We start from the raw sequence: 9,194 nt of genomic DNA, 5'->3' as shown, positions 1-9,194 counted from the left end.
TTAAAGCCAATCAAGCAAGACTGAAGTCAAGGTATTAAAGTCAATAAAGCAAGACTGAAGTCAAAATTAAAGTCAATTAAGCAAGACTGAAATCAAGATATTAAAAGTCAATCAATTAAGACTAAAGTCAAAATATTAAAAGTCAATCAAATAAGACAAAAAGTAAAAATTATAATAGAATTCTAATTAAATAATAACTCTATCTAATAGAGTTCTAACTAAAAAATAGTTCCCCCTAAAATAATTCTAATTAAAACACAACTCTACGTAAAACAAGTCTAACTAAAACACAACTCTAATTAAAAGAACTCTAATTAAACACTAACTCTATCAAAATCAACCCCTAAAAAAAATCTATAAATAGAGATGCTCACACCCTATTTTCGGATCAAATCATAAGCCCTAAGAGAAATAGGTCTAAAATCCCCCTAGCCTCCCATAAACCCTAATTTTGGAGCCCCAACTCCTTATTTAACATCCCTTCTTCGATTTTAGCCTAAAGAACACCTAAAAGTCCTCCAAAATCCATTAACAAATTCGAAGAATTCAGATCCAAGAAAGAAGAGATACCTTACCGCGGAGATTGGAAATCAAATCCGAAGACAGAACGAAGTAAGAAGTACGGTACAAGGAGCAATTTTTATTGGATCTGAGGAAACAAAGTCTTTGCTATCGGAAAGGTATAACTTCTTTATTTTTTATTTTTTTTTATTATCTAGGTTTTTTAGCAATGTAACTTATTTGAAAAATTAGTAGAGACCGGTTTTGGCCGGGCGGGGTTGGTGCCTAACACCTTCCAACCTCGTAACATGATCCCCGAATTTAGTTTTCTTCAGTAGATTAGTTCTTTATCTATTTTTGAGTCATTGATCGGTTCCTAGCCCGTAATAACTAGGTGGCGACTCCCAAACCTCAAGGGTCAAAAGCGGATCCGCGCACCCCGCGGATCGAGGGCACTTTCAGTGGTGACTCCACTGGGGACTATTAAGGATCAGACTTGAAAAACCCCAAGTATGAAAGCATTGCTAGAGTGACCTAGTTTTTATTTTTTGTTTGTCTTTTTTTTAGTGTTTATCATTCTTTTTTAGCTCAAGTATTGATTATTTGTTGGATTTTGAATATTTTGGATATTTTGGTTTTTGGTTCCATCAAAGGTTATTCGGAATGATCATAAATAGTTTGAGATTTCGAGGTGATGGTTGTATTGAGGATGAGATAATGATCATTGGACAATGTTATTTTTAGATGTGTGTCAATTTGCCTTTCGATAATATTATTATTTTATTTTATTTTTTAGTTTTGTTTTTAGGTGTCGATCTGTCCTTTGATAGAAATTTTTTTGTTTGAGTATGTCACAGTCCTTTGACAGTATTATTATTGTTAGTTTTTTTTTTTTTTTTTTTTTTTTTTATTATGTGTGATAGGAAAATAAAAAAATAAAAAATAAAAAAGAAAAGGAGAGTTTTTGACACGCTGTTAGCAAGAGAAGTAGCTTACTGTTTTAGTTTGATGGTGTGCCCCCTAGTAGAAATTCTTTTCTAAATGTTAAACCCTTAAAAGCTTTTTTATTTTTGTGTGGTATGCAATTAGAAGAAGATAGGTTTTATTATTTTTATCTTCTTCTCAACTTGAGAAAGAAGAAGTAGCCGAAGGTAAGAGACGTCTCTCATTCTCTCTCTCTCGAAGCTTTTGCACTTCTCTCTCCATCACAAACCCAGAGTCTTCCCTTCTCAAGACCATTGTCGACAACCTCTTCAAAGAGAGAAAATCTCTGACTTCGTTTCCAATTTTTTTTTTTTTTTTTTTAAAAACAAAAACAAAATCACCCGATTGGATCTAGAAAGAAGAGATAGAGATGGGTGAAGAGGAAATCAAGGGAAGAATTGTAAGTACCAAATCGGTATTGAGGAAGCAAAAGAGAGTCGAAGAACGGAAGATCTTCAAACTGCAACAAAAAATAAAAAAGTGGCTGAACAACCTGATGCGCTCATAAGGATTTTCTGGAGATTAGAGCTTGGTTGCTGATCTATTCGGGGGTTTAAGGTTTGGTTGTGAAACTCGCTTTTTTGCAGTGATAATTTACAGACGTTTTGAGTTTTTAAGAATTGGGTTTCGTTCATTAAGAGTTTGCTATTGATTTCTATTGTTGGTTTCAGACAATTAGGAATTTGTTGAGGATTTATTTGTTATATTCTTTAATCTGTGGCGATAATTGGGAAACATTTGTGGATCTTTATAATTCATTTTGGTTAATTGATGATTTTTGGTGGAGAAATTTAGGGAAAAATGGGAAACCAAGGGGAAGATGAGAAGAAACCCAGATTTCTGTGTCTTCATGGATTCAGAACTAGTGGTGAAATCCTAAAAAAAAAAAAAAAAAAAAAAAATAACATGTTGGAAAGTGGCCAGAATTGATTCTTGAAAAGTTAGATCTTGTGTTCGTCGACATTTTTTTTTTGTTTTGTTGTAGGGAAATTTTATGTTGAAGGGATCTTTGATCCTCCTTACTATGAATGGTTCCAATTCAGTAAAAAATTTACAAAGTATAGGAAGTTCGATGAATGTTTGGCTTCCTTTCGATGGTCTCATTGGTTTCTTTGATGGGGTGATTCTCTCGGCGGTTTGCCTGGTCCACAAGGAAAGGTACTGGTATAGCACAGGTCCCAAAATAAAATTTCTCATAATTATTGGACGTTACCTTACTCATCTCGGATTACATGCCTTTCTGCCCACTTTTTAAGTTTTTTTTTTCTCGTAATTTCTTATCTTTACTGGGGCATTCTTGTTATATTAACTAAACTATGATGGTTGGATGGGTATTCATCTGGTACTTCAAGCAATTGGGGAATTATAGAACTTCAACTCTCCTTTACTGACCTGTGGCAAACACTTTGGGTTTCAAATGATTGGCCAGCTTTTGGTTAATTACCATTCAAATCAATTATCAATTTGACCAAAAGGGTTGAGTGGATGTTGTGCTGGCAGCCACACAACAATTGTTTGTTTTTTAAATATTTTATTTAACAAATTATGGATAGGGGCTAGTCTTACTAGCTTAGTAATGTTTCTTTTCTTACTAAGAGTCATTGACCTCGCCACGTGACACCCGAAAAATGATCCTATGCCACGTGTGTATGGCGGATGAAATTCTAAGAAATTTATTAATTTTTTTAAGAAAAAAAAGTTAAATTTCATTTTGAATTTTGATTTGATTTCATAGCCACCCATTCACAAAACATTGGATCAAAGAAAAAATGTCAATTTCACTTTTGGATCCAAAATTTTCTATTAGATCTAGAAGGCCGTGACATTGGATTATCGTTGGCCTGATGACCCTTAGTAAAACTTGAAACCTTATGAGTTATTCAAGTTAGCCTACGTTTTCAAAAAAAAATTTGCCACGCATGTCTTCAAAAAAAAAAAAAAAAGAGGATTGTATTTCGAAAATCAATCATAGGGGTATTTTTTAGGTGAGTCAACTCATTTGAACTCATCTTACATCACGTGAGGAACTAGTCATGTGCTATTTATTTTAATTCTCTTTGTGTGATTTTACCGTAATGTGTTGTCATGATACTAAATTTTGAACGTAATGAGTCGAGTAAACTCGTTTGAATTTATTGGTTTCATGCAATTTGTTGCTTGTTTTTGTACATTCCCTTGATATGTCATGATGATATTGTTTCCATGTTATATGAGGATTGAATGCTATGACATGAGTTAACTCGATGAGTTCATGTTTGAATAGGTTATGTGCTAGATTTGGGTGCATGATTTTCTTTTTGATACCCGATTGATATGATGATACCCTTTTGATATCTTGATTGATGGAACCTTTACTCTAACATATTGATTGATTGGTTTTAATTAATTGATTGGTCTTTGATTGATTGGTTGATTTTAATTCCTCCTGATTTGCATGCCATGACTTTGATCTTGATAATCTTTTGATGATTGTATTCACTATGATTGTGGCCTATTAATGATCTGATCTGGCTCATAGGCTTATTTGTTTGAAAAGGCCCCGGTCACACCTACCTTGTTTTGCACACACCACATGCACGTTTACTGTTTTGCACGCTTGCACGTCCCATACAGTCAACGTGGCACTAGTGCTTGGTCCGGTCTCTTCGAAGACGCGACGTCATTCATGAAAACCACAACTTCAGTCACATACCTTAGGGTATATCAAACTAGGACATCAATACCGTCTGATTAGGTGATTCTGAGAGGTATATTGATGCACCCAGGCTGGAGCGACCTGAGCCTTTGACCTATTGTGAACCATACAGTCACATGTCCTGATTGCCAACGTAGTACTAGTACGTGGTCGGTCCCCTCGTGGGATGCCAAACCATTTATGAAAGCTACAACTCTTGACTCGTACCCATAGGTATGTAAAAGATAATCTAAGTATATCAATTGCACTTTTTGGTCAAAACCAGTGCCTAAGCGAGATCTTGCCCCGCTGTACCCTACTGTACGAGGGGGATAGACTACGTCTATTCTAGACGAGAGGTATTTAAGTGGGTCCTTGCTCAGCATTGTGCGCCACCTCTCAACTGGAGATCAAACGGCTGTTTTTGGCTTCAGAGAAGTGAGTTGAGGTTGTAGATTATCACCTATACGGTATATCAAACCAAGTCACCACGTATTGAGAGGTATATAGGTGTATTTGAACAAGGGTGGCCAGATAAAATGCATTGCACGTAGTAAGCTTAGAGTCTAGAAACCTTCCTTGTAGGTTACGACTCGAACTTATCGTGGGTGTTCCCGGGTTGTTCATTGAATGAAATCTTATGAGACTTTGCGATTGATATGAATGTATGTGAATGATGAGATCAGAATGCATGTGAATGATGAGATGAATGTATATGAATGATGAGATCAGAGTGTATGATTGTCCTCAAGGATCAAAAATGTTGTTTTTGAAAATTAAAATGTGTGCACCGACCCAATAAAGAATCCATTCTTTTACAATAATAACCCAGTTCATCCTGATCCAATAATCATGGTGGGCCGGGCCATTTAAATTGAAATAGAAATCAAATTTTCAAAGAAGAAAAATGGTTTACGAAGGAAAAATATTTTCTAGGTAAAAGTGTTTTCCAGAAAAAGTGTTATTCTCTAGAAAATAATGTTTTCTAAGAAAAAGTGTTTTTCAGAAAGTGTTTTCCAGAAGAACAAGATTTTTCAAGAGAAAATGCTTTCCAAATAACAAACTATTTTTCAGAGAAAAAATATTTTCCAGAAGAAAATGTTTTCCGAAAGAAAAGAAAATGAAGGAAAAATGATTTACAAAAGATCTATTTTTGCATGGAAAATTTTTGAAATATGTTTTTTTATCAAAAATCTATTTTTTTTGCATGGACCTTGTAAAATTATCAAAATATGTTTTTCTAAAAAGAAAATGATTGCAAAAATAATCAGAATTGTGAAAATTGTTATTCAATAAAAACATTATTTTCAAGAGTGCAATAAAATTATTTTCCTTTTGAATAATCATTGAATGGATGAATTGTTTAATGGATTGGTGCATAAAATTCAATAAAATCTCAGGGTTCATTTAAAATGTTATCAAGGGGGTGACACTGAAATTGGTTAAATTCACATTCAAAGAGATTTAAGGATTATCATTGTATCTAAGCTCAATCGTCCATCGTCTAGCTAGGGTTGTAAATCCGGTCAGTTAGAGTACACGTCAATATCAAGTCTACAGTTAGAAATGACCTCAAAATTTCTCAACATCATCCAGTTGTTCTTTGAAGATCATAGTACTCCAAGCCTACCGGTTGTAAGCAATATCTCAGTCCTCAGTCTTAATCAAACTCGTGTAAGTACTTGTCTTGAGTTTTCATGAGTCATTTGGGTTAGCTCGAGTCTTTTTTTCCAGCAAGGTCATGTCTTCCTTAGATTGAGTCTACTCTTTCCTATTGAGTCAAGTTAGTTCATCGAGTCTATAGAGGTGTTTGTCGCCCCATCCGGATAAAGGAAATTTTTGAATACATCGAGCGCATTAACGAATTAACTAATAATTTGATAGACTTCTTTTCTGAATAAGAAGATAAGAGTCGGGTTCAACCTTTAATCGAGAAAGGAAAGGTCTTTGACCTCAAAATAGAAAATAATTCCTAAAGAGATTCAAATAAGAACCATCTTATCCCTAGAGGAACATGAGGGGATAATGAATTTACTCAGAAATTTCAAAAGACTTGTTCGTGTGATCATATGAGGGTATGCTAAGTACGAGCTTGGGTGTTGTTCAACATGGAATAGATACTCGTCTATATCAATGGAATCAAAGAAGATGTTATGAAATGTATCAGTGCTATCCTTACTACATCTTGAGTTGAAATCACATATTATCAGTCGATATGGGGATAGCTTTTGAACTGATCTCTGATAATGGATCGTACTTCAAAGCATAAGTCATTATTCTGTGTACAAAGTTCAAGATCCGGCATCGCAGATCATCCCCCTACCATCCTCAGATTAATGGAGCGGTTGAAACAGCTCGTAAGAGTTTCAAGATAATCATGAAGAAAATGTGTTAATCACACCGGGATTAGTTAGAGAAGTTACCATTCACACAAGGGGCACATCATACTTCAATGCAGTCCTCCATTGGAGCTATTCTCTACTCTCTAGTATATAATATGGAAGCAGTCTTGCTAGCTAAAATGGAAATCTTGTATTTCAAGGTCTTAATGGAAAGTCAATTGCTAAAAACAGACTAGACTCATCATTGGGTACGAAGAGCTAAACTTGATTGAAGAAAAATAACTTTGAGTGCAAACTTATCAAAGAAGAATCGCTCGCACGTTTGACAGGAAGGTTAAAGTTCGCTACTTACAAATCAAGGATTTAACTATCAAACTTCAAAGAAAACTAAGTACTCCTCCTCGACCATAGGAGGAAGTCTAAACTTAATTGGAGAAATTCATTTATCAGCAAGAAAACATTACTTTGGAGAACCATTAGATTTCAAAGAAAATCGAGCACCTATCTTTGACCCTAGAGGGAAGTTCAAACCAAATTGGGGAGGTCCGTTCATCGTTAAGGAAATATTACCAAGAAAAGCTGTCAGACTTCAAGATCATGATGGAATCGAATTACCAGAACCAACCAACCTTGACCAAATCAAATGGTACTACATTTAAGGAGGCCATTTTTGGTCGAATCAATCCTCATATTACCCAATTACCCAGTTCAACATATCCTTTCTCAACCCCTTTGCAGCCTTTTCAAAAAGAAAAATTATGCCTTTTTTTTTTCTTAGCCCGATCACCTAACCTAGGGAAGGGAAGCTTTGAACTACGTTTTGGTCTGATCCCAAAAATCTGGGGTACGTAGGCAAACAAAGAAGTTACTTCAGCCCGACCACATCAAAATAAAAGAATAGATTCCCCGATAAAGAAAAAATCTAAAAAGAAAAAAATTAAAAAGAAAAAGAAATATCATCCAAAATGGGGAAAAAAATTCAAGAAATAATTTTTAAATGAAATGCCACACAAGGGGCATTTGGGTTTTTGAGCCTCAAAATTCCTTTCTTTTTATACCCAGTCCTAAGCCCACCTATAAAAGTCCTCCTAAGTACCGTACAAAAAGTCAGGAAGATAGCAAAGCATGATCAGACAGTAACTCTAGAAGCTCAGAGGAGAAGAAAAAGATAAAAAAAAAAATGATGAAGCCTGTTAAGTTGAAAACCCGAAAAGGGCGACTTAGGCAAAAATGAAGGCAAGCTCGCAAGATTGAAAATCTGAAAGGACAACTTTGACAACAATCAGAACCAAGAAAAAAAAGAAAAGGTCGCTAGATCGAAAATCTGAAAAGGTGATCTAGGCAAAAGCTAGGGCAACTCGATAGATTGAAAACCTGAAAAGAAGATCTAGGCAAAAGTTAGAGTAACAAAGAAAAATAAAAGAAGATCCCAAGCTGAGAGCGGTCCGAGCTGAAACATCAGAAGTCCGAATAATCAAGTTCAATACTTAGTTTAAACCAGGCATAGACTCAGAAGCCACAAGTATCTTATTTAAGATTGATTTGAAATTTTTACTTCCCCAAGTAGACCAAGGGAGATAAGGGTGAATTCTATGATGAGTCTCAAAAGGAAATAATTTTGTTCTCTTTAACCTGACTCAAAATCTTCAATAAAATTAATCAAAATTAAAAGTTGGATCTTTATTGCGCTTGTGGTAATCAAATATTTCAAACCTTCATACAATGGGCATTTTCTTTCTTCTTTAATATAACTTTTCCCCCTTATACTAGGGGCATTTTTTTAATTTTTGCATGATGTGCCATGTTCATTGTCAAACTAGGGGCATTTTGTTTTTGAGCAATGTTAATCCTAAAAGATAATGAGAACCCCAAATTTAAGGTTACCCTCTTGATAACAGTTTTTCGAAAAACTTTTGAGGTTCAAAAGAAATAAAAAACTCAGGTTTTAAATTCATAAAACTTTTGGATAAAACCTTGAGGTTCAAACAAAAGCACTTCGGATCTCACATTTGACTGTGTCAAGAGATTAACTAATAATTCATTTACCTAGAGTAGGAGATATGGCATTATTTCGTTCCCAGATTCTTTTCCAGATCCAATCATTCTTGGATTTGATCATTTCTCTTCTAGATTCATTATCTTCCAGATTTATTCGATTCATTCTAATCAGTCTTCTCCAAATTCATTCTTTATTTCCCAAAATTCCTTCATTCCTTTGCTAGTTTTGCTCAGATGCCGTCGAGGATTTTCTCGGAACTATGCTCAGATGCCGCCAAGGGTTTTCTTGGAACTATGCTCAGTTATCGCCGAGGGTTTTCTCGGAATTATGCTCAGATGTTGCCGAGGGTTTACTCGGAACTATGCTCAGATGCCGCCGAGGGTTTTCTCGGAACTATGCTCAGATGCCGCCAAGGGTTTTCTTAGAACTATGCTCAGTTACCGCCGAGGGTTTTCTCGGAACTATGCTCAGATACCGCCGAGGGTTTTCTCGGAATTATGCTCAGATGCCACCGAGGGTTTTCTCTGAACTATGCTCAGATGTCGCCAAGGGTTTTTTTGGAACTATGCTCAGTTATCGCTGAGGGTTTTCTAGGAATTATGCTCAGATACCGTCGAGGGTTTTCTCGGAACTATGCTCAGATACCGTCGAGGGTTTTCTCGGAATTATGCTCAGTTACCGCCGAGGGTTTTGT

At 35.4% G+C, this 9,194-nt stretch overlaps 1 pseudogene; it reads left to right on the top strand.

Moving 5' to 3' along the window:
* Positions 1-2,039: 2,039 nt before the first annotated feature.
* On the top strand, positions 2,040-2,959 carry LOC147391157 (uncharacterized; annotated as a pseudogene).
* Positions 2,960-9,194: the final 6,235 nt, after the last annotated feature.

This window comes from Akebia trifoliata, chromosome 11 (genome assembly GCF_017979445.1).
Source record: "Akebia trifoliata isolate Shusen 1 chromosome 11, ASM1797944v1, whole genome shotgun sequence".
Lineage (NCBI taxonomy): Eukaryota > Viridiplantae > Streptophyta > Magnoliopsida > Ranunculales > Lardizabalaceae > Akebia > Akebia trifoliata.
This window is presented reverse-complemented; position numbering and strand designations above follow the sequence as displayed.